Source organism: Lemur catta, chromosome 3, assembly GCF_020740605.2.
Source record: "Lemur catta isolate mLemCat1 chromosome 3, mLemCat1.pri, whole genome shotgun sequence".
Taxonomy (NCBI): Eukaryota; Metazoa; Chordata; class Mammalia; order Primates; family Lemuridae; genus Lemur; species Lemur catta.
In genome coordinates this window covers 74,446,004-74,470,126 of record NC_059130.1, presented here as the reverse complement: position 1 = coordinate 74,470,126, position 24,123 = coordinate 74,446,004, and the positions used below count along the sequence as shown (strand labels likewise).

At 44.4% G+C, this 24,123-nt stretch overlaps 1 protein-coding gene across 1 annotated transcript in view; it reads right to left on the bottom strand.

Moving 5' to 3' along the window:
- Window positions 1–24,123, bottom strand: part of GNG12 (G protein subunit gamma 12) — a 131,832-nt gene that overhangs the window by 50,050 nt on the left and 57,659 nt on the right. Inside the window, exon 2 of the mRNA XM_045547784.1 lies at window positions 23,210–23,260. The gene's annotated coding sequence lies outside the window, so the exon portion shown is untranslated. The remainder of the gene's footprint in view (window positions 1–23,209; window positions 23,261–24,123) is intronic.

The following is a 24,123-nucleotide window of genomic DNA, read 5'->3' as shown; positions in this document are numbered from 1 at the left end:
GCTCGGCTCAGGGAGTGGCACTGCCATCCGGGCAGCTGCCCAAGCCAGACCCCCTGGGGGCATCTGGACTCCCCCCTCTCCTCCACCGCACCCCTTCTTCCATCCCAAGTCCTGCCGACTCCTCCTCAGCGTTTCTCAAATTAGTATGTTTTTATCCCCACTGCCTCCACCCTCGCTGGGACAGTCAGCGCACACCGCTGGGTTACGGCACCAGCGTCCCAGCTCTCCGCCTCCCTCGGAAGCCCTCCAGTGCATTCTTCTCCGCCAGAGACATCGCTCTGAAAGGAAAATCTGATCGTGGCCCTCTGTAAACTGCATCTACAACGTAGACGTCACCTCCCCCAGAGAGCCACGCTGATGTGCCCCGGCGCCCGTCTCTCCCGTGAGAACAGGGAGCGCGCACTCAGTCTTCTGCACTAGGAGCGAGCTCTGTGAGGGCCCATCCTGTCCTCCTCTGGGAATGGACGGTTTTTAACGACTCTCTCTGTAGCAGGCACTCTCGCCTCCTCCTTGCTAGCCATCCCCTCGCCCCCTTTGCAGGCAGAACAAGTTCACTCCTTCCTCCTGTGAAGAGGGTAAATTCAGATTGGTCTAGGTCACATAAATAGCCCCAGCCTATTTGCAAGGGACGAGTTTAGGGATGGGCATGTGTTCCAGTTCTGGCCAATGAGGGGAAGTCGGCTGGGGGGTTTCCAAAGGTCTCTTCATTCTTAGAGAAAGATGCACAGGAAACAGTTCTTTCTCGCCTTGGCATTGGTATGAGAGGATGGGATGCCTGCAACCTTTCTGTGCCTAGGAGGAGAGCAGGCTGACGCTCTGAGGGTAGCATAACAGATGGAAAAACGTGCTGCTGCTTTGATCTGCTGAATTAGTGAACTAGAGACAGCCTGTATGTGAACTTTTTATAATATATAAGTCCCCTTTAGGTTTAGGCCATTTTGAGTTGGGTTTTCTGTCACTTGTAGTTCAAACAGATATAGACTGTTGGGTATTTTTTTCTTATTTTGTCTTAGAGGTACACGAGGTCAAGTCTTGTTTCTCCTTTTAGACTGTGCACTTTAAGAGGACAGGGTTTGCATTTGCTGTACCTTGTACCCCCAAAGGTGGATGGCTGACCTTGCTCCTGGGCTTGAATGAAGAGCCACCATCGTCTTCTGACCTCACACTATAAGGTCCTACTATGCTTCAGATGGGACTTCAGTGGATTAATTTCTTTCTCTTTTTTTTAATGTTCAACATAGGAATAAACATGAACAAAATATCAAAGCTCTATAGTCCACTTCAGGAGGCAAACCCATCGTGTCCATCCTCACACGCCTCACTGTACTGAGCACATGCTTAGTGCAAAGTGGAGACTCAAAATGTTTGCTAAATGAATAATCTAACTTGCCTCTGATGAGTCAAGGGCACTTAAGACTTTTATAATGTCCTACGGTCATAATGATGAACAGTAATTATCAACAAATTGTGCTAAATATATCCTGGTCCTAGGAAATCACTAGTGGTAAGTTTTTTTTTGGTCGTTTATATGAGAACCTTGATCCTTCCACGATGCTAAAGCTTTAAAATAGAACAAGTAGAGCCAGCCATTGTGTAATGAAGCAAAGACTGAAGTTGGCGTGGCAGAGCTGCCTGCTGGATGTGAGGGCACTGAATGCCCACCTTGTTTGTGCCAAGCCCTGGGGCTACAACCACAGGTGAGACAGTCCCACTGTCCTCCAGGGGCTTAAGTCTAGGGGGAGGAGGGGAAAACAAACAACTTCAAAACAGAGTGATGAATGTTATAACAGGTAAGGTAGAGGGTGCAAGAGGGATTCCAATGCCAGACCTAGTATGCTGCGTTCCCCCCCCAGAGAAATATCCACGCTGCATCTGAACACAAGGGGAAGTTCATCAATCAAAGAGATTCAAAGAAAGAAAAGGGAAAGCGGCACGATCAGGTCTGTAGTTTATAAAGAGCCCATTCTGGCTGTATCATGGGGTGGGAGAGACGAGGCTGAACTCAGGACAACCAGGGGAAGGGCTGCTACAGTAATTGCCTGCAGAACAGGGGCTTCCCATCCTAGAAACAGGCTGATGACAGACAACGCCAGGCATGGGTCCCCAGAAGCATGTGATGCTGTGGCTACTGCTCACAAGATGACAGCTCTGGACACCAGCCTCCCATCTTCTGGCTCAGGATGGGCCGTGGGTTTGAGCTGGAGGCCACATGGTAGAGTGCAGCCGTTTTAATATTTCTTTTTGGTTGCAGAACGCTTTGTTGGAATGAAATATGGGTACCTGATACTTTCAGAGAAACAGAGTAGCTCCTGCTGAAGCTAATGTGAGCACGTGTGCTACTCATGACGGTATACGGGTATCATGCACAGCCCTGCCTCCTCGTTCACCCCGTCCCACAGATATGTAAGCACAAGGATGGTTCTGGTCCCTGCATGGCCACTGATTCCTCTGTGACCCAGCTCAAGTGGTCACACCTCTGTGACCTTCAGTTTCTTCACAAGTCCCACCAAGAGGCTGGGCCTGACAATCTCTAAGATCAACCAACTGGACTGCAGGGGTCACGTGTGCTCCAAGGTTTACGATCCTCTGAAGCACAGCTTCCCAACCAGTGTGCCTCTTTGAGGTTCAGGTGTGCCTCAGCCCTAGGTGGCCAGGCAGGGCCTGGGCAGTCCAGAGCCTCCAGCCGTGGGCATCTTCCTCCATACTACAGTGTGACTTGTCTGAGTGTGCCATTACAGGTTGAGTATCCCTTATATCACCGGTCCCCAACGTTTCTGACACCAGGGATTGGTTTCACGGAAGACAATTTTTGAATAAATGTGGGGTGGGGCTGGAGTTGGGTGGGACAAAGCTCAGGTGGTGATGTGTGGCCCAGTTCCTAACAGGCCGTGGACCAGTACCAGGCTGAAGTCTGGGGGCTAGGGACCACAGCCTTATATGAAATGCTTGGGACTGAAGTGTTTTGGAGTTTGGATTTTAGAATATTTGCATACACATAAGGTATCTTGGAGATGGGACCAAGTCTAAACACAAAATTCACTTATGTTTCATATATACTTTATACACATAGCCTGATGGTAATTTTATACAATATTTCAATAATTTTGTACATGAAACAAAGTTTGTATACACTGAACTATCAGAAAGCAAAGGGGTCAGGTGTGCAATTTGCTACTTGTAGCATCATGTTGGCACTCAAAAAGGTTCCAATTTTGGAACTCAGATTTTTGGATTAGGAATGTTCAATTTGTACGAGAAAACAGGTCGGAAACACTGCTCTAAACAGGAGAAAGACAAACATCCACGTGAGCCCGGAATCTCCTCTGGCCCATCACTCATACCTCTTTCTGTCACTCAAGTGTCCACTAGCTCTCTAATGACAAGGCAAACACTAACTTGTTTCCACCTGTACACTGGGAAGGTGAGCGACGACAGACATGGTCAGAAGGTGCCAAGCAGGAGCCCAAAGCGGCTGTGACAAATGGGAGCCCTTTCACCTGGCCTCTCACCCCCAGGCCCTCCTGCCTCCTTGAGGATCTCGCTCTACCAACCATCACCTTCCCTCCAGCAGCTCCGACTGTCCTGCTGTCTCCTTTGATATGTGTCATTTTAGTTACTGGAAAAAGTCTTGTATTTAGAAGGAGAAAAATCCAGAAGGGAAATCACTGCTTTCCTTGAGAAGGCTAAACCAGGGGTGCCCAGAGATGCTGGGGATTCCTCAGAAGTTCTGAGAAAGATTCGTGATGGCTCAGCTTGCTTAAAGAGAAAAAGCTGCAATGGACACGGGGCTACAAAAAACAAAGCTCAGTGTTCAGAATCACAGGTCTGAAAAGGGGGTTTTTGTTTTGTTTGGGTTTCCTATTGTAGAGACACATTAGAAAAAATAAGCAACCAAGCCCTTGGGACTGAATCATTACACCTGGAGAAGGAGTCATGTGGCCTGGGTCCTGCTTTCCCTCCTCAGACTTACGGGTACACTGTTGCCTGGTAATAGTGGCCAGTGTCTACCCTGGGTGGCAGACCCCTGTGCGCTTGGCCACCGCAGGCACCGGCCTGGCGGCAGGACTGGGGACCTGCTGGCGGACGGCTGCGTGGCCGCCACGCACGCTGGAGCACACACTGATGGCACAGCATGGAGGCTGCCTGGTAACCCTCCAGACCCGGCTTTTAGAGGCTCAAGAGACAAGGCCAGACATGGCTACACCAGAACAAACAGCCCTAAGAAACGTCTTTGCCAGAAAAATGTGAAGCAAAGAAAATTAGCTGAGATGCTTCCTGTGGAAGTATGTCTTTTTTTTTTTTTTTTGAGACAGAGTCTCACTTTGTTGCCCGGGCTAGAGTGAGTGCCGAGGCGTTAGCCTAGCTCACAGCAACCTCAAACTCCTGGGCTTAAGTGATCCTCCTGCCTCAGCCTCCCGAGTAGCTGGGACTACAGGCATGCGCCACCATGCCCAGCTAATTTTTTTATATATATTTTTAGTTGGCCAGATAATTTCTTTCTATTTTTAGTAGAGACGGGGTCTCACTCTTGCTTAGGCTGGTCTCGAACTCCTGACCTTGAGTGATCCTCCCGCCTCAGCCTCTCAGAGTGCTAGGATTACAGGCGTGAGCCACCGTGCCTGGCCTGGAAGTATGTCTTGAAAACATTTGCCATGGTGAGTGCCTTTTCCTGGCTGCTCTGATGGAAGAGCATCTTATTATAAACAAAAAATGAGGGGCGACATGTGGGTGCTAAAAAAGTGGTTCACAGAGGGCGAGTGTAGAAGGGTGGTTGCCAGAGGCCAGGAAGGGAAGGGGCCAGGGGTGTGAAGAGAAGTTGGTTAAAGAGTACAAAAATACAGTTAGATAGAAGGAATAAATTCTAATATTCCGTAGTACAGTGGGAAATAATAGTTTTTAATTTACTGTATATTTCCAAACAGCTAAGTGAGAATTATAATGTTCCCAACACAAAGATAAATGTTCGAGGTGATAGCTATCCCAATTATTCTGATTTGATCACTACACATTGTATACATATAGCAAAATATCATATGTACCCCTAAAATATTACTATTATACATCAGTAAAAAAAAAAAAAATTTTTAAGTTAGAGGAGTGAAATCCAGCACAGGGAATAGCATATGTATCCCATAATACTAATGGAGGCCAGTGTGGGTGTGGCTTAGGGTGGGAGGAGTGTTAAGGTCTTTATGGTTCCCACTTAGGGAGTCTACTCTGTGTTGGCTAATTATAGCCTGAGAACTATTCAACTCAATAAAATTTACCAAGTACCTACTGCATACAAAGTACTGTGGGAGGCAATATAGTACAGTGGGCAAAAAAAGGAACTCTGGAATCAGGTAGGTCTGGGTTTGTGTTCTGACTCTTCTACTCATTCCCTGTGTGACCTTGACAAAGCTATGGAACCTCTCTGTGTCTCAGTTCTCTCATCCGTAAACTGAATAATGGTACCTACCTTACAGGATTATTGTGAGAATCATACTTAAAGCTCTTAGAATAATGCCTGACTTTTAGTAAGTACTTAATACCTGCTGGCTATTATTATTATAACCTTGCCGCACCTCAATTTCCTCATCTAGCTATAAAATGGGCAAAATAACTATACCTGCACTTCATATGGTTGCTGTGAGGATTAAATGCAAGAATACATGCATGGTGTTTTGCATAATACCTTGTACATAGTAAGTGTGCAATAAATACTAGTCATTATTATTCCTAGACAAGTCTCCCCAAATTATTTTAAAAATAATAAACCCAGATCTGAATGATAGTCGATGCAACAAAGGAATCCTTTCCTTGAACAATTTCAGCAAGGGACATTTTATTACAATGCTCTCTCTCACCACCCCACCCCCAAGTCCCAAGTATGTATAAACTACTCTGCTTTGTGCTGATGAAGCTCCACGGTGACAGTCCAAGGAGTTCTGATATCCCTCCAAATATCCTAGGCTGCCCTTTTAACCTGATACTGACACACTGTCCACTCTGCTGTTTAAGGGGCTATTTTTAAATCTGGCTTTGTAAAACAGGGAGTGAAGCACAAAACCTGCAAAGCTTTAGCACTTGGCTTGGCAAGGAACAAAAAAAAGTGGTGTCTTATGGTATCAAATACCAGAAGTAGTCCTCATAGCTACTAACTTAGTGGCACTCTTCCTCCACCGTGGCAAAATGCTGAAACAAGTGCCCTGGGGAATTCCAGTGTGCCTCAATGAGGTCCTAGTTGGTGTGAGCAGAGCTGTGGGCCCTTACTCATACCTGGTTCCAAAGTCCATGCATGCAAATCCTGGGGCAACTCCCTGCCTTCCCAAGGCGACCCAGTCAACTCTGCCAAAGGTTACTAGTTTCCGATTGCCAGATCACTCCCACTATATTACTGGTAGAGCAAAAGGTTCTTTCTTTTTTTTTTTTTGGTTTGGTTTCTCTGCTATTTGACCAACCACGACACCTAGTGGCCAAACATAAACACGGGTCTCCACAGAAAGGTGGTGGATGGGAGGGGCCTTCTTCACCTACAGCGCACAGGGTGCCCACCACGAGGAGGGACCGATGGATCATGTACAAGGTGAGGAAACTGAGGCTCAGAGGTCAAAGCCAACGTGGAACCGTATGGAAAGCCTGGACCTTAGAGTTAGGGTACGTGTTCTGATTCAGACTTGGCCTAAATTCTACGCTCAGCAAGATACTTCCTTCAATCATTCAGCACACACTGGCTGAGCACCTACTGTGTGAGACACTGTGCCAGAGGGTGGGGACAGGACAATAAGCAAGGGGGACAAGTCTCTATCCTCGCAGTCAAACAGAAGGGGAAGATAATCAAACAGGGAAGTGACAATAACAACACTACTAGATAACATATATTAATTAAGGACTTACTCTGCTATCTGAACTTGACATCCACTAACTCTCTTTGCCCTTGAAATGATCCTAGAATGGGGAGCAATTATTATTCTTGCTTTAAAAATGTATGAGAGAACATTTAAGTTACAGGTAATAAACTTGGGCCCTCATGCCTTTCTAGGTCTACGTTTCTGAAAATAATATTCTTGGACTAAATACTAAAAGATTTTTTTTTTTTTAGAGACAGGGTCTCTGTTGCCTGGGTAGAGTGCAATGGCACGATCATAGCCCACTGTGGCCTAGAACTCCTGAGCTCGAGGGATCCTACTCAGCCTCCAGAGTAGCTGAGACTACAGGCATGTATCCCCACGCCTGGCTAATTTTTAAAGTTTTTCATAGAGATGGGGTCTTGCTCTGTTGCCCAGGCTTGTCTCAAACTCCCAGATTTCAACAATCCTCCCACCTTGGCCTTCCAAAATGTTAGGATTACAGGCATGAGCCACTGCGCCTGGCTGATACTAAAAGATTTATAAGACCTTTTCCCAGCTCAGTTTCTCTTTACTTCTAAGATTTTGGGGGTAGGATTTCTGGGATGAGAAACTAGGTTTCCTGATTAAGAGTCTAGTGCTCTCTCTTATATACTGTGCTGGTTAATGTTTACTAGTAACAACTGGTAGTTATTGAATGCTTACACTGTGCCATGCCCTGAATTTAAATCTGCTTGTGCAACCTTCATAACAATCCATGAGATATCTTGAAAATGGAAGTAATGCCTGAGTGAAAAATTATGCTCTAAAATGGTTAAAAAAATTCCCAAGACAAATGGAGGGATTTTCAACCTAACTTAGTTGTAGGATTCTTAACCACTGCTCTATTTGATTTAGTTATATAATAGATTAAAAAATTTATGTATTGGTGTCTTCAGGCTCTCATGATGGGAATGGACAATGGGCCCAGGCAAGTGGTTCAAAGATGAGTTCCTGTTCAAGGAAACAGGGAGCATATTGCTCAACAACATTGCTTTGGGGTAACTCTGGGTATCCAGAAATATCTATAAAGGCTGCAAAGCCAAGTGTCGGGCAGACTTGGCCCCCTGATTTTATTTATGATTCCAAATCAATAAAGCATATTCCAGCAGTTCAATGGAGTATATCAGAGATCAGCAAACTCTCCACGGTGGTCCCATTGTCTCTCACTCCATCCTCCCTGAGGCTGTCTGCACCCCATTTGCTTTCTGTGTTGGAGGCAATCAGGCAAACTCCCACGGTGATCCTGTAAATGTGGGCACAAGTTCAATCAGGACTTTGCTCCAGGATCATAGAAAGCACCTGCTGCCATGCAGCCAGACCATGCCCTCCCACACCTGGGAGAGCCGACCCAGCAGGACTGGGAGCTTCCCAGGTGCTGCAAGACTCTTTCTTCTTTGTCCAGGGTCTCCAGAATGATACTCTGGTGGGCCAGGGTGAGAACATACACTACATATGCTAGAATGTTCAGCTTAGAATGCTCTGCCAGCCTTCCCTGAATGGCAAGCTCTCACGGAACTTTCCAGGGCTAGAGATCAATGCCCTCTCCTTAGTTCAGCCTTGCCTGAAAACCACCCCTGCCCCAACCTAAGTGTGTCCACACTGGGAACTGCTACACTCACACAGTACCTAGCACAGGACTGTAATCACTGACTTGTTTACCTGCCTACTCCTGTGGACTGTGAACATCTCTAGAAGATGGAGTGGGTGGCTCATCCACTTATGTACTCAGTACTACGTACTGAGCATCTAGATCACAGAGGTGCTGACTCCCAAAGAACTGGGAAGTAAAGTAAGGAGTTCTAAGCCTAGATGACACTTAACAGTTCATCTCATTTATAAGCCTGCCCAGTATAGAGTTTTCCCCCAAATATCATTTAAAAAAAGGTTTCTTTTTTAAGTGTATTTATGTATACACACACACACACACATACACACACGCATGTGTGCATACATCCACGCATCCTTCTTGGAATGGGGTGAATGGTAGTAAAGACACAAAAAGTCACTCACATCTTTGAGAGACTTTATCTTTTAAAAAAAATTTTCTTCCTAATTTTTCAAGAAATATATGCAATTTGGAGAAAAATTTGTAAAATACATTAAAGTGAATAAAATAACAAAAGTTAACATGCTGCTATATTTTCTTCTAATCTTTTCTCTAAGAGTTTTTAAGGTAGTTGAAATCACACTCTGATATACAATTTTATATTTTGCTCGTTTTTAGCAAAAGAATTTCCCTACAGATTTGTAAGCACCATGTTTGAAAACTTTTATTTTGGCATGAGTTCAGACTTAGAGAATAGTTGCAAGAATAGCACAAAGAATTCTCTGATACCCTTCACCCAGATTTGGATTCCTCAAATGTCAATATTTTACTATATTTAACACCCCACCCTCTCAGCAGGCAGAGAGAAAGAAAAAGAGGGATACAGACATGATGACGTTTTACTCCTATACTTCAGTTTGTGTATTCCTATGAATAAGGAGTTTTCATATATAACCACGCCACAATCAGTCAAATAAGAAAATTAACAATGATATATTATTATTATCTAATCTACAACCTTATTCAGATTTTGGCAATTGTCTGAATATTTTCCTTTATAGCAAAAGAAAACCTAAAATTATACACTATGTTCAATTGTCATGTCTCTTCAGTCTTCTTTGCCTGGGGCACTTTCTGAGTCTTTCTTTGTATTTCATGATATTGATATTTAAAGGCCAGTTATTTTTTAGAATGCCCCTTAATTCAGGTTTGTCAAATGTTTCTTCCTGATTAGATGCAGGTTGTACACTTTTGGCAGGTATAACACAGAAACAAATACGCATCACTTTTAATGATTATCTTGAGATTCCTTTTAATACAAGCTTTTCCTCATTGTAGAATCTGAGGTGGTTTTATAATTTTGCTATAATTCCAAATCAACATCCCTCCCTATCAACTACCTATCTATTGGTTTTTCTCCATTAATTTCTATAGTGATAATTTCTTTGTTTAAAAGAATGACTATTTTAAGGCTGTTGATATTAACAACTTTTTTCCTAAAAAGTTCAGTCAATTTGCAACCCAACAAGTGACAAGAGTGTCAACTCTACCTTGTGCTAACTCGTCTTGCATGCTGACATGCTATAGGGTGTTGTTCCTCTCATGACCCTGAATACATCTGTTTGCTTGTTCATTCATTCACTCAGTAAATATTCATTGAGTGTCCACTCTGGGCCAGTATTCTAGGTGTAAGATAAAAGATCTCAAATAAAGATATACAAGTAATAATATGAATTGTGGTGAGGGATAAGACACACACAGGTTGGTGCAACACTGGGTACCTGGAGGGAGTGCTCCAGGCAGACAGGGTTGAGACAGGACTTTGAGCAAGACAAAGGGGCCAGTGCACTACAGCTGGGGGCGGGGGCACTGGGGGAAAAGGGTGCGGTCTCTGCTGCCAGTTTCATCTCTCAGCACTCACCACAAAAACTTGATCAAAATGTCTGCAAAACGTTGCCCTTACTGAAAATACAAACCCCTATCCTGATGTATCCCAACTACCTACTTCCAAAGCCTGTCCTTCTTCCTGTCCGCCCTAGTCAGCACAGTCTAAATTTCAGTGTGCTGTGATTTATGAATAATAATGAAAGCTTGAAAATGCTCTGAAATTACAGGGAACTTACATACCATCCTGATATTGCTCAGCCTTGCAATTACCTGACATAAAGGGACCATTAATGAATCAGATGGCTCAACATTAGATTAATGGGTACTTTCAACAGTGGAAAAGGGACAGATGTCCAAGGAGAGAGAAAGGTATTAACGGCTGTGTGTGTGTGTGTGTGTGTGTGTGCGTGTGTGTATTCTCCTCCGAATAACAGAGATGGTGGCTGTGGCCACAGACAAGGAAGACAAGTGTCTACCAAAAAAAGAAAAAAAGAAAAAAAATGCAACCAGCCCATACTTTGGACTCCATCTGGTCCAGCAGGAATTCTGGCTCCCCAAGCCCCACTATCACCTTGGACTTTGCCAGAGGAAATCAAGAGGCAGGAAAAGAGAGGAGTCCCCCAAGAAGCTAGTCCTGGGAGAAATATCTCCCTCTCCCCTAAATAAAGACTGGTGCTTAGAGCCATTGCTTTCCATATACTAAAAAGCAAACAGATAACACTTTCAAAAATTTTTTTCTTATATTAAAATTTGCATGAGATGAAAAAATTAGACAAAATACATAAGAGCATTATCAATAATCATTAAAAGCCCTTGTCAAATACTGAAAAGATAATTCACAATAATCTATAAGATGTATTTGCATTCTTTTCTTTTCATATCCTTTTGAGGAAAAACAGCCCCAAGTAAGCAATTAATCTGATGTATGAAAAACAATCTCTTAACAATGCCATGCCCTCAAATACTAAAGTGCACCTCTGTGTTTCTGAGAGCACAGAAAGACAAAAAAACAAACAAAAAAACATTAAAATCATTACTAATATAAAGAATATATTGTATCTTCCACTTGATGGATGAAGATCTAGAACAATGAAGATGATGAACATTCATCTAGAAACACAAAATACTATTCGGTGAGCAAAAGATAGATGAGATTTTTATTATAAAGCCTCTATTTGTAGAGGACACAATAGAAGCTAAATAAATGGGTCAGATCTGGTAATTAAAAGCAGCTGAATAATCAACAAAGGATTAACAAAGGTGTCAGGATCATATTTTAACAGAAGATGAAATACATGGGAAAGTTTTTATATTTCAACCATTATCCTTCTGTTTTGTATTTTTCTTTTAAAAACACACAAAAAGTGTGAGGAGTAGTAGTGAAATAACTATTACCTAGTCTAACTGTGACTAAATTTTGGCATTTGTTAGTAGCAAATATAAATGAAATGACGCAAATCATTTAAACTAGCAGGACTACATCAAAAGATCTCAATGAGGGCAACGTAGCTGAAGTTTGTAATTTAGGATCTCTAGTAGATATCCAGCTTTGTGGCTGAAAATTCCTGTTTTCTGGTTGTTTTATTGTTTCTGCCACAACCCCAAGGAGTGATTTGTCACAACTAGCACTGGTGGTAGAAACTTGGTAAAAAAAAAAAAAAAAAAAAAGAAAAAAAAACCTCCATTGTGGATTTAACAGCTGTGAGCCTTCAACCTGGTGGCATTTAATCATTTTACTCTTTAGAGGTATAAGAGAGTATTCAACCCTAAGTTTACAATAATTGTCTCAAATCAAAAACAAAACAAAAAGAACCCCCCAAAACCAAACCAGACCAAACCTAGAACACACTTAAAACAAAAGCCTCACAGACCCCACCCCTTTCACTGTCCCACCTCGTCACAGGTGACAATATTTCCAGAAAGCCCATCAGAAGAGCAGGGAGGACGCCCTGGATGGCCTATTTTAAACAATGCTCTGATTCTCCTCCAGGGGGCGAGCTTGGCTAGCATGTCACTGAAAAAGGAACTTATTTTCAAGCTGTGATTTTCCCATAGAACCAAAGGATACGCATGTACAAAGGGGCCTCTCCCTCCCCTGGTTTTTCTCAATACATTTCACTCTGGCCAGTGAGCAAAGCACGCCAGCTCTCCTGCGCAGTGACGGGGAGGGGACGTGGGGATGGGCTCAGGGGCAGCAGGGACACTGCATCAGCACGGTCCTGCAGGCTGGCCAGCCCCTTCTCCTCGAACTTGAGATCACAGCTATGGTTTTGCCAAAGCTGATACAGTTTCAAGAATATTCTTTTTCTTTTTGAAGGAGAATTTTCCACTGGGTCTATTCCAGCCAGCTGAAGCCTCACACGGGGCTCCCTCCCACCCTGTCTCCTCTGTCAGGCCTCCCTCTGAGAAACCACAAAGCCGCGGGAGGTCTGAGAGGGCCTGCTCTGCCTCCCTGCAGGGATGGTGGGGCCTTTCCACCGTCAGCCCCTACAGCGACTGGTAGCCAGGAAGGGGCCCAGACAGCAGTTCCTCGCCGGGCCTCCCTTCCCTTCACATAAAGGGTTAAGAGTTCCCAGAAAGAACTCAGGTCCGGCCTCACAAGGTGCACACACAGCAATGCCTATCCCTGAGGGAGAGGCAACTTGAATTTTAGCATCTTGGTGACAACCCAACAGGGCAGAGGGAAAGGCCCGGAGGGTGTGTCCCCCGCCCAGGGACATATCCAGTTTTTGTGGGTTCTGAGCCTTACACAATTGGGTGGGGGTCTGCTTTAGAAAAAGAATACAAAATTAGGAATACCTATATTACCTGCAGGGCATCAGATGGGGTTGTTGCCAGTGAAAGACCCTGAAACTGAAGCTTCATAACTGTCCTCGGCTCCTGGGCACACCCTGCTGGTTGAGAGTGTGTTGGCAAGGGGCTCCAGCAAGCCTAGTCCGCACAACGGCATGACGGTTTTCCAAAAGCCGTGGGCTCAGCCTCTGCCTCAGGGAGTGGACTGAGGAGCTTGGGAAGGAAGAGTGCAAGGTGGGCTGCTGATGGGGTGCCCCCCCCTCAGCCAGCCCTGAGCACACAGCTGATGTCCACTAAATAGCTGACTGACCAAATGAAGTGGCCCTGCTGCTCTGCCACTTGCCATCCCTGCTGCCTTGCTGCCCTCTTTCTGGCTTGCCAGCCACAGTCCAAGTTCCACATAAAGAAAGATTACTGTCTGGGGAGGTAAGTCGCACGCAACACAAGAGTGGGTTTCTTGCTCACCTGGGTCATTCATTCACCAAAAGTTCCCAGGCAGGATTACACAAACTTCAAGAATTAGCCCAACCAATAATGATGTAGTCTTCACTCTACACACACCCTTTGGCACAGCATGGGCACATGGTCAGTAAGACATAGGGGGACCCGAGCACTAGTTAGGACTGCCCACTGCCCCGAAATGGACCGTGGAAAGAAACCATAGAAGGGAACACTTCCATTGCCCTGTGAAAAGAAACGAACTCCTCAGCAATCCCAGCTCTGCCGTGGGCCAGCTACCCACACTTGCCCGACCGAGCCTACGGTCTCCAGTCTGGGTCATCCCATTAGTTCAGGCCCTGCCGCCTTCTCTGCTTTTTCCACCCATGGTAAGGTTATGTCTCCTTCCAGACCTCCTTGTTCTGCACAAGGGTGCCAACTATTCCAGTCTTTATTGAAAGACAGCAAAATAAACTGATCTCAATTGAGAGTATTTAGCTAAATATAGTTTGTTTGCATATTTTCACAGGCCTTGTTAAAATAATACATAAATTTCTCCTAATCTGGTGGCAAAATCACTTACCCAAATCTTAACAATGAAATGAGGCCAGGCCTAAAAAAAATGGAAAGTTGTTTAGTTTAGTTAATGTAGCTTGTTTTCATATGTGCTATGGTGTGGTATTTATAAACAAACCAGCTACTAAACATTCTTTCTTGAACAAAACAGTGAGTACAACTTATATACAAAAGTGTCCTCATGAAGCCATTTATCACAAGAAACAACGTGTTCTGCAGACCATTTTTTTTTTTTAAATAGTGACAGGTCTCACTATATTGCCCAGGGTACACTTGAACTCCTGGGCTCAAGGGATCCTTCCACTTCAGCCTCCCAGTTACCTGGGACTACAGGCAGGTGCCACCACGCCTGGCTTGTTCTGCAAATTCTTATCTGTAAAATGAAGGTAATACTGTGATGGGAAAATATTGGCCACCAATATTTGAGTCCTTACTGTGTGCCACGCCTGTGGTAAGCGTTTCATATAGATTATTTTACTCAATCCCCTCAGCAACCTTATGCAGTATTATTTCCATTTTATTGATGCAGAAATTAAGGCTTTAAGAGGTTAGTGACTTACCCAAGGTCACAAAGATATTTAGTGACAGATCTGAGGCTGGGCAGGTTGAGCCTTATTTTTAGCCCTGTGCCATGCTGCCTCTGCCCCCCAAAATCACTTTCTATACTACAAAGAACTAATCAGTTTTGCAAGATATTTTTTTAAAGCAGGTAGTTTCATATATTTTGATTTTCCCTCAAATTTCTATTTGATTTAAAGAAAAAGCTGTTGCTAAAGAATTGGGCTACTATTTTCAAGGCTTTAATAGTTTTTAGAAATCATCACAACAGCCAAGTGCAAATAATGATAATAGTGACCATTTATTGAACATACATTATGTGACAGGCCACTGTGCTGATTTCCTTGTGTGCAGTGTTTCCTTTAAAACAGTTATCTTGTAAGGAAAATGATATCCCTATTTAATAGATGAGGAAACTGAGGCTCAGAAAGGTTAAGCCACTCTGTCCAAAGTGTCTCAGCAACTGAACAAAGATTTGAACTCTATCTGGCCATACTATGCCACTTCCCTACCACAAAATGTACACAAATAGAAAGCATATTTTAGTTAACATTCTGTTAGCTATTTTACTTATATAAACATACACACAAACCCCTCGGAATGGTCAATGGAAACCACTATATTCTTTATTTTTATTTATTTATTTTTTATTTTAAAATTCATAAATTTTGCTAATTTCTTTCTATTTTTTTAGTAGAGACGGGGTCTTGCTCTTGCTCAGGCTGGCCTTGAACTCCCAAGCTCAAACAATCTGTCTGCCTTGGCCTCCCAGAGTGCTAGGATTACAGGCGTGAGCCACCACGCCCAGCCGGAAACCACTATATTTTTTTAGGCCAAGAGGTGATAGGTGAGCAGTCCCAGGGGAGTTCAGTTCTGCTGTCTGAGCCTCTGTCTGCAACATCATCTGGGGCACAGAGCTCATGTGATGTATCTAGGGGAGGGGAAAGAAGGGAGTGGGGGTGGGAGGGAGGGAAGGAGCTATATTCTATCATCTTTGTAAACAGCCAGTAAAAATAACATGAGGACATAAACCAGGTACACATCTGGATATACAATATAATGTTGAATCTTGCCAAGGGAACCAGTCTATGATGGAACCACCCAAAATGCATTTAATCCATTCTTACGCCATTGTCCCCTGGGTGACTTCAACTTTAGCTGACCCAAGTATCTTGCTAGCATGTGTCACTTGCTCATTTGAGATGCTGTCTTCACCACGGGGTGGGGGCCTAAACTCAGAGAGTGATCTAAATGTTCTAGGATCCAACATCAAAGTGGCCCAAATGCACATGACAAAGAAGGGCACATTGGCAGAGAGGCTGAGTTCACAGTGCTGGGTTGGAGAAGGCAGAAAAATATGCTGACTCCAAAGGCTATGTGAACATAAAAGGAAAACTGCAAAAAGGGCAGTGAGGGAGGGTCTTTGGAGGGAGGTAGAGCACATTCTGCAAGGCTTGAATTTGCAGAGTTCATAAACTCTGCCTGGAGCCCTGATCAAAATGCCCCCATGAATCACAGCAAATCGGCTCTCAGATCAAGAGAAACTATGTTAGGGTCATGAACATGAGAAATGGTGACTGAGCACGGAGTTTCCAAATAGCATCTTTCTGTTGGGGTTATAGCAAGTGTACTTTGGTATGCAGGTAAGGAACACCCACCCAGAGACATAGGTCAAAGGCTTCCCTGTGGTCTTGGAGAAAAGGCTTCCAAGCCTGGAATCCCTACTGCCCAGGCTGACTTTCTCAGAAGAGCTTTTCTCAGAAGAGTGCACACGTGTGCACATACACATGCACACGCTCCCACTTCCGACCCCATTAAAGGGAATGGCACAGGGAGCCAGGTTTGGCTTGGTAGGAGCAGCATCTTTCCAACAACCCCAAGTTATTTGACTATCCGAATGGGATGACTTGGGAGGGGGGGAAGTAAGGAGCTTCTTATTCCTGGCTAGGTTTGAAGCAGCGGATGAAGGACCACTTTTAGGGGTGTTGAAGAGGAGTTTCTTGTACAGGGTCAGGAGTTGAGAGTTAATATAACAAGATGCTAAAGAGGAAGTTTCCACCACATTAAAATACAACAGATGGGAAATTCCAAAGCAAAGAGCCAGATGTCATGTGGAAATTTTTAAGGAGTTCATCTAACTGACTCTAAGACCCAGGAGGAGGATATAAACAGGTCAGGACAATGGAAAGAGGCAGATGAATGTGTGAGGAAGATTCCCTGGAAATTACTCTGATTCCTACTGTCCCCATGGTAGGTGGGGTGGAGAGGGCTGGTCTTTAGCCTCAAGTCTATAGAAAAGGGTTTTGAAGGCCACGTCTGCAGGGTTTGATATGCATCTTCCAGAGTTCTGGGACTGGTGTGTGACATCATGAGAAGTGGCTAAAGCTGCCTGAGTTGGGAAGTGACTGCCGTCCCCTTCCCCTAATGTGAACCCCGGGCACCCAGAATGCCAGCCTGCGTCTCCTCGGAACAGGTTCTACCCAAGACGGCGTTAGCTGGAGAGTGAGAGGACCCTAGAGAGGGGGTGGGGCCCGGAAGCTGCTGAGGGATGGCAGCAGGCAGGAGGACAGGTGCCACCCGAGGCCCAGGAGACCTGGAGAGAAAGGTCCAGGAGGGAGTTCTGCAGAAAGCCACAGAAGCAGCCAGGAGAGAAAAAAGCCCCCTTTCCCCTTCTGCCAGGCTCGGAGAACTCCGTGCCAGGTGTGCTAACTGCAGTCAGGTATGGACTTGCTGCACCCCCTCCCTCCCCCACCACCTGGAGAGTCGGGAGCAGCGGGGAGCTGGAAGAGGAGGGGAATGAATGCTGACTGTTTACAGACTAGAGGGGGCATTTCAACTTTCCCAGTAAGCCTGTATGTGTGTGCACATGTGTGTGTGTATATGAGAGACAGGCTAACTTCAAGTGGCATTAGGACTTTTCATTACCAAAGAGGAGCCAGAAAAGTCATTAGCCTGATCAAGTTTTTACCAGGAAATGGGGGAAAACACCTCATCAAACAAACTTTAAAGGTACAGTGGGAGACAAGAATGAGGCTGTGTCTTCAGTATGCCTCACGAGCCGTGTTGTGCAGTGTACTAGTTACGCTAACCTTTGCTACGCACTGACTATGTGCCAGGCGCTGGGCAAGGACGTCACAGACATTACTGCACTGAGTCCCTCTAACAACTCTGCCAGGCAGGTATTTGACAGATAAGGAAACTGTGGCTCAGAGAGATTAGGCAGCTTGCCTAGGGTCACACAGGTAAGGAAGTAAAGTAGTTAGAACCTGCACTCAACCACAACTCTCACATCTAACCCTGAACTCTTTTATTATTCCAGATGCCTGGTTTTCAGCAGCACATTTGTGATTGAAGCAGGTAAAGGACTTGGATCCTGCCCCTCCTTCCTGCTCGGGAGTCCCTGAGCTAGAAAACCAAAGAGCAGAGTTAGAAAACCATTGCATCGCGTGATCTTAGCAGTGTCTTCCAACACTGGGATTCTATAATTCTATTAATATCCTCTGAGGGTGGGAAGGTGGAGGGAAGTAGACCCGCAACAGCAGACATGGGAGGGAGGAAAAACTCAGTTTGTGTCCTGTGTTCCCAGAGAGGAAGCTGGCAGGAGCCGGTTCCAGCAGGTGGTACTATAACAGATCTGAGGTTCACAGAATTATAGTCATATGTATAAAGAAGTAGTTATATAAAGCATGTAAAGTGTTTAGCACAGAGCTCGGCATTAGGTAAATGGCAACTATGATGGTGAAAAGTTTACATATATGCCTAAAAACCTCAACATATAATTTAATGCGACATGCTCAGCCACTGACGTCACTGTGTCTGTTCCATAAGGAGCTATGTTTATCATGAACACTACACTTTACTAATTCAGCTAAGACAAGAAAGGAATGCATGAGTTAAGCTAGCCAAATCTAAAATAACTGGAGTGAGTTTGAAGAAATGGTTCTTAAGCAGAAGGGGACCATGGAGCCCTATGAGATGAGGATGGAAAGCATGATCCTTCACCCCAGTAAAAAAGTGCATATGCACCACCTTGCAAATAATCATAGAAGATTCACAGATTCACAGATCTGCCGAAGCTTATCGATTGTCTATTAAGAACTACTCCTGTAGATCCTGGGGATGCAACACAAGGTCCTCAGACCAGGAGCTGCCACTGAACTCTGTGGTGGGGCCGCCTGTCCTTGTCCTCGCCACATGCTCACTGTTGATAGTCTGGATCATGACACCAGACTTGAAATAGGCAGTCGACGTAACTGGAGCTGAATCTGATTTTCAACCTTTTAAGTTTAATGGACTCCATATTAAGAATGTCTAAACCAGTGGACTCTGGTACCCAGACATTTTATCTGCTTCCCATTCTCTTTCCTTTCTTTCTTCTTGTGGTAACAAACCCCCCTTTTTATGGGAACCCATTCCATGTGATTCTGGGGGATCTGCCCTCTCTCACGGGACATACAAACAAGCTCTGGCCAAAGAGATCTGATTGTTGTCTACCACTTACTTCCGGCCATGCTGACTCGGGCAGGCAACCCAACCCGGGCCAGTCAGGATCTCTCCTTGGTACTATTGCCAGAACTATGGCAAGAGAGGCACTCTCCTCGTTGAGATCCAGAGCTGTGAGAATGCTAGAAAGCCAGTGCTGATGGCTACCTTTGCCACCATGGTGAGGGAGAGGGTGCCTGAGAATGAAGCTGATGGAATTAAGCAAAGCTGAGAGAGAGAGTGAAAGACAATGGTCTGATGATTTCTTCTGAACTCCTGGATATACTAGCATGGATCTCTTAGTCATGTAAGTCAAGAAACTTGTTTAAGTTGGATTTCTTTTGCTTGCAACCAACATAAGTCTAACTATTAATAATAAATCTTATCTAAAGAAAAATAAAGCCTGAAAGGAAATTCCCCTTCATGGGTAGTCCTTGTGGAATTCTGGGTTCCTCTCTTACAGTGATCTTAACTAAATTAAAATTTTTTCTTCCTATGACATTCCTTCAGAAACATTACCCCTGTATCACCCTCTGCACCAGCAGTTCATCTTCCCAGTGCTGCCATCCATCAGACACTACCTCTTGATTGGAAGAAGAGAGACCCAGAGGTGGACCACAGTAGCCCAGTTTATAGTTTGCTACCATTAAAAAAATACTTGGAGTGAAGTGTCATGAGCCTCTCAAACTTTCCCGAAAACCTACTGAACACTCCAGTATGATAAAGGACCTAGAGCCGCGGGGCTCAGAACAGAAGGAGAGGTGCGTGGAGCAAGGGAAGAGGACCACGCAGGATCGATGCAAATCCTGTGTATTGAAAAGGTACTCCACAGACTGAGTCACAGGGTAGAATGGAGAGAAACAATATTCACATGGCACTGTCGGCAAGTTGCTTCCTATCCTTTGGTAAGCAGATTTCAATGCAAGTGCCAAATCTGGTCCACAACTAAAATGTCAAGCTCAGCATCAAGACTGCAGTGGTAGTCTGTGAAATCCATCATGAGGTAGGCAGGAGAGGGGGGAATATGAATATGAGTATTTGTTATTCCAGCTGAAACCATTAAATTTTATCCCTGAATTAAGCAAAGCCAACAGAGAAATGCACATCTGGACCGGAAGGGCTTTTCTTGGACTGCACTCGAATGTTACATCATTCACCTACACTGAGGGCAGTCTTCATTATTCTACTCACGATAGGGGTGCTGTTTGCCACCCTGTTTGGCATCCTCTTTATGAGCACTCTGGAGGAGTGTCTCTAAGTCTTGACCATGATTAACCTCGCTGCTTCTGAGTAACTAGTGTGCTTTTATCTCCTGGCCACTGTGAGTTGTTAACGGAGCGCAATTTCCTTCTGGTACCGACTGCTCAGAAGCTCAGAGGCAAGACTGTGGGACCCGCTAGCAAACACACAGGCTCTCACCCGTGGGGTATTTTGAAGAGGAAAAAAAAAAAAATCACCAGAATAATTCACTAATGGTGGAATATACTAACATTACAAAAATGATACAAATGCAATTGAACAGAGGAATCTCCCCTAATCTCAAATAATTCTATGTAAAACAGCACATCCCGGCACATAGTTAGCACCCAAAAAATAGTAGACACTGATTTTTACTATTGTTGCTTTTATTATTATTTCCACCTCTACCACCACTCTACTCACTGCCTCTTCCTCTCCCATCACCACATAGGTGACTACCCTTTTTAGAAGAGTGGCTAGCTGGAGATCCACAATCAATTAATGCATTTTCATTACATTTTATGGTTTTTAAAGCACTTTTACATATATTATCCTTTCTGATCTTCCCAGCAATCCTTGAGTTAAATGTTATTCCCATGTTACAGATGGGAAAACTGAAGCTCAGAAAGACTGAGCTTGTAAGGTTCCAGAGCTGGGTTCAGAGCTAGGCTCAAACCCAGGTCTTGTATAAAGTTCTTGTTCTCGCCATAACAAATGGTTGCCAACTGCAGAGCGATCGCATTATCATCTGAGTGCTCTAAGATTCCTGGGGACCACCCAGACCTAATGAATGTGGATGGCCCAGTGGAAGGGACTGTGTGAGTGTGTATTTTAACAGGTGCCCCGTCTGATTCTGAGGAGCTGCTGGCGGGTGAGCGTGTGCAGTGCCTGTGCTGTTTTGTTTCCTAGTTGACTAAGTACCTGCTGTACTCCCAGCCCTGTGCTAACGGCTACGAGGAAGGCCTGTGTAGCCTTCGGCTCTCAAAGAGCTAACAAAGCAACTAAGGAAGTAAGACCAGCCAAGGTGAAAGAAGAGTGAGCCAAAGACTCACTCTGCTTGGCTCTGAAGGTGGTCAGAGTGGGTGAGATCACAGATGGCAAGGGTAGGCAGGAAGGCCAAGTCGCAGAGAAGGGAAAATTCCACCGGGCTTTGCAAAATGGGCAGGATTTCCAGGTAGAGAAGGGGTGAGAAAAGGGGTAAGCAGAAAGATATCCTCAAGACAGATGCTGAATAGATTGGCAAAAATAAAGGGAAGAGTGGGAGTTGAGCAAGAGAGGATGAGGCCGGATGGAGAAGCCAGACAGAGGAGCCCAGGCTGGTGTGCTGGGTGGCACGGAGGGAGGCACAGATGGCTTTTGAGCAGAGGAGTTAACTTTCTGAAAGATGAAGTGAAGGACGACTAATGTGGTGGTGCTGTGGAGAATGAAGGGAGGGCTGGAGGGTAAAAAACCTGGTATTGGCCAGACCACCTAGGAATCTGCCGAACTGATTGAGATGCCAGACGACAGGGGAAAGACTAGGATTCTAAGGTGCTGGCAGTCAGAATGTGGCAAGAGGATGAGCCACAGGAAGAAGTCTATTTTGAGTCCTCTCACTCTCCACACTCTTCTCATCTCAGCATAGCTGTTTTTATGTGACCCGTAAATGCTATCGTAGATTGCAAAACATGGCTACAATTCTTCTCCTTCCTGTATCCATGCTCCTTGCAGTGTGATTCTGCAACTCCTCTCAGCAAGAGGTAGAATCTCTATCTATACTTCCTGAATCCAGGCTAGGCACGGAGCTTGCTTTAACTAACAGAACGAAGTGGAAGCAATGTTGTGCTAGTCAAGTTCTGAGCCTCGACCTCAAGATGCTTCTGCTCTCTCTTGGTACCCTGCCCAGTCACCATGTGAACAAACTCAGGGCAACCTGCAGGATGATGAGACACATGGCATAGTCCCTGTTATCACTTCAGCCAACAGCCAGGTGACCCACAGAAACAAAGCCTAGCTGACCTAGACCTGCAGCTGCCTACAGAAACGTGAATAGTCCCAGCTAAAACCAGAAGAATCATGCAGCTGAGCCCAGCTCAAATCACTAACCCACAGAACTGTGAGATAAATAAATGATGGTTATTTTGAGCCAGTAAACTTTGCCTCAAAGTACTGGCAATACATTTTGGGGTGGTTTGTCATGCAGCAAAAGCTAACTAATAATACACTGCAAATAACAGTATATCCACAATATCACAGAGTGATGCCGCCTGAAGCCCTAGAAGCTTTTTCCCTTAAGAAGTATATTCCCCTTCTAGCTCTTAAGTAAGTTTTCCACCACTGCAGAACTGTTAACTCACAACAACCATATTTCGGTGAGATGGGAAATGAGAGAAAAAATAGAGCGATAAGAAACAGTAGAGCCCCAATATGTTATATGTTGCAGCTGTGAGCCAATTTTCATTACAACACACTGCAAGGGACTGTCTGAATTCCTTGGCTGAAGTAACACTCTGTTGTTTTGGATACTGCCTGAAATAAGCAGACCATCAACAGGGGCCTGGAAATAGTTTCATTACCAAAAAAAAGCTTTTATTTTAATAGTATTTGGCATGTAATCATGGATCTTTTTCCTGCCCATGGTCTTAGCAAAAGAACATGGGTTACTCTGTTTTTTTTTAAAGGCATGGAAACATCATAAATTTGTTTTGAAGACCAAAAATGTGCAAAGAAGCAGCCATCTAATCATAGTACTGGTAGGGGGGATGCATCTAACTGAGAAGTGTGAACATCATTTCAAAAATAATGTCAAACAGTCACTTTGTTTAAAAAATAAAGAACTTACCAGTAAGACTGTATGGTCCAATGTTTTCAGGTTTTAAGTGATGGAGTGAATCTGAAATAGAATTAAACAAACATTCCATAAGTAAATCACATTTGGAAAGGGTGTGCTTTTGATCCCAAGTGACTGCCATAATGTTGAGCATTTATTTTTTTGGTTAAAGATTAACAAAGCTTTTTCTGGCTCCTGATGGAATTGGGAGCATTTTTTGCCTACATATTTCAACTTCCTGAATAGAGAGCATTCTCTCATCTACTTCAGGGAGTGCTGAAAGTCTGAGGCCAGTATAACTATAAATGGTAGTGTTTTTGTCCAAATCCCTCCAAGTCACGAGAAGTCTCTCTAGTTGTTGCTCTTGCCTTGGTCCCTTAAACCCCTTCTTTTAGGACTAAGCCATGGTTTCCTCTAAGGAACCAATTAAAAAGCTAGTGGTGCAGCATAATTTGAAGGGGACTAGGATGGGCAGACAAGGCTTTCTGATAGAGGCCACCAGATCATGTAAATAGCCATAGATTTTTGTATTGTTGATAATGGTAAGCCTAAGGTAGTGCCGTTCAATAGAAATACAATGCAAGCCACATACATAATATTAAATGTTCTATAATGGGACCAAAAAAGAGCCTCAACAGCTAAAGCAATCTTGAGCAAAAAGAATAAAGCTGGAGGCATCATATTACCTGACTTCAAATTATGATACAAGGCTACAGTAACCAAAATAGCATGGTACTGGTATAAAAATAGACATATAGATCAATGGAACAGAACAGAGAACCCAGAAATAAAGCTACATACAGCCAACTGATCTTTGACAAAAAGTTGACAAGAACATACACTGGGGAAGGGATATCCTTTTCAATTAACGGTTCTAGGAAAACTGGACTGCCATAGGCAGAAGAATAAAACTGGACCCCCATCTC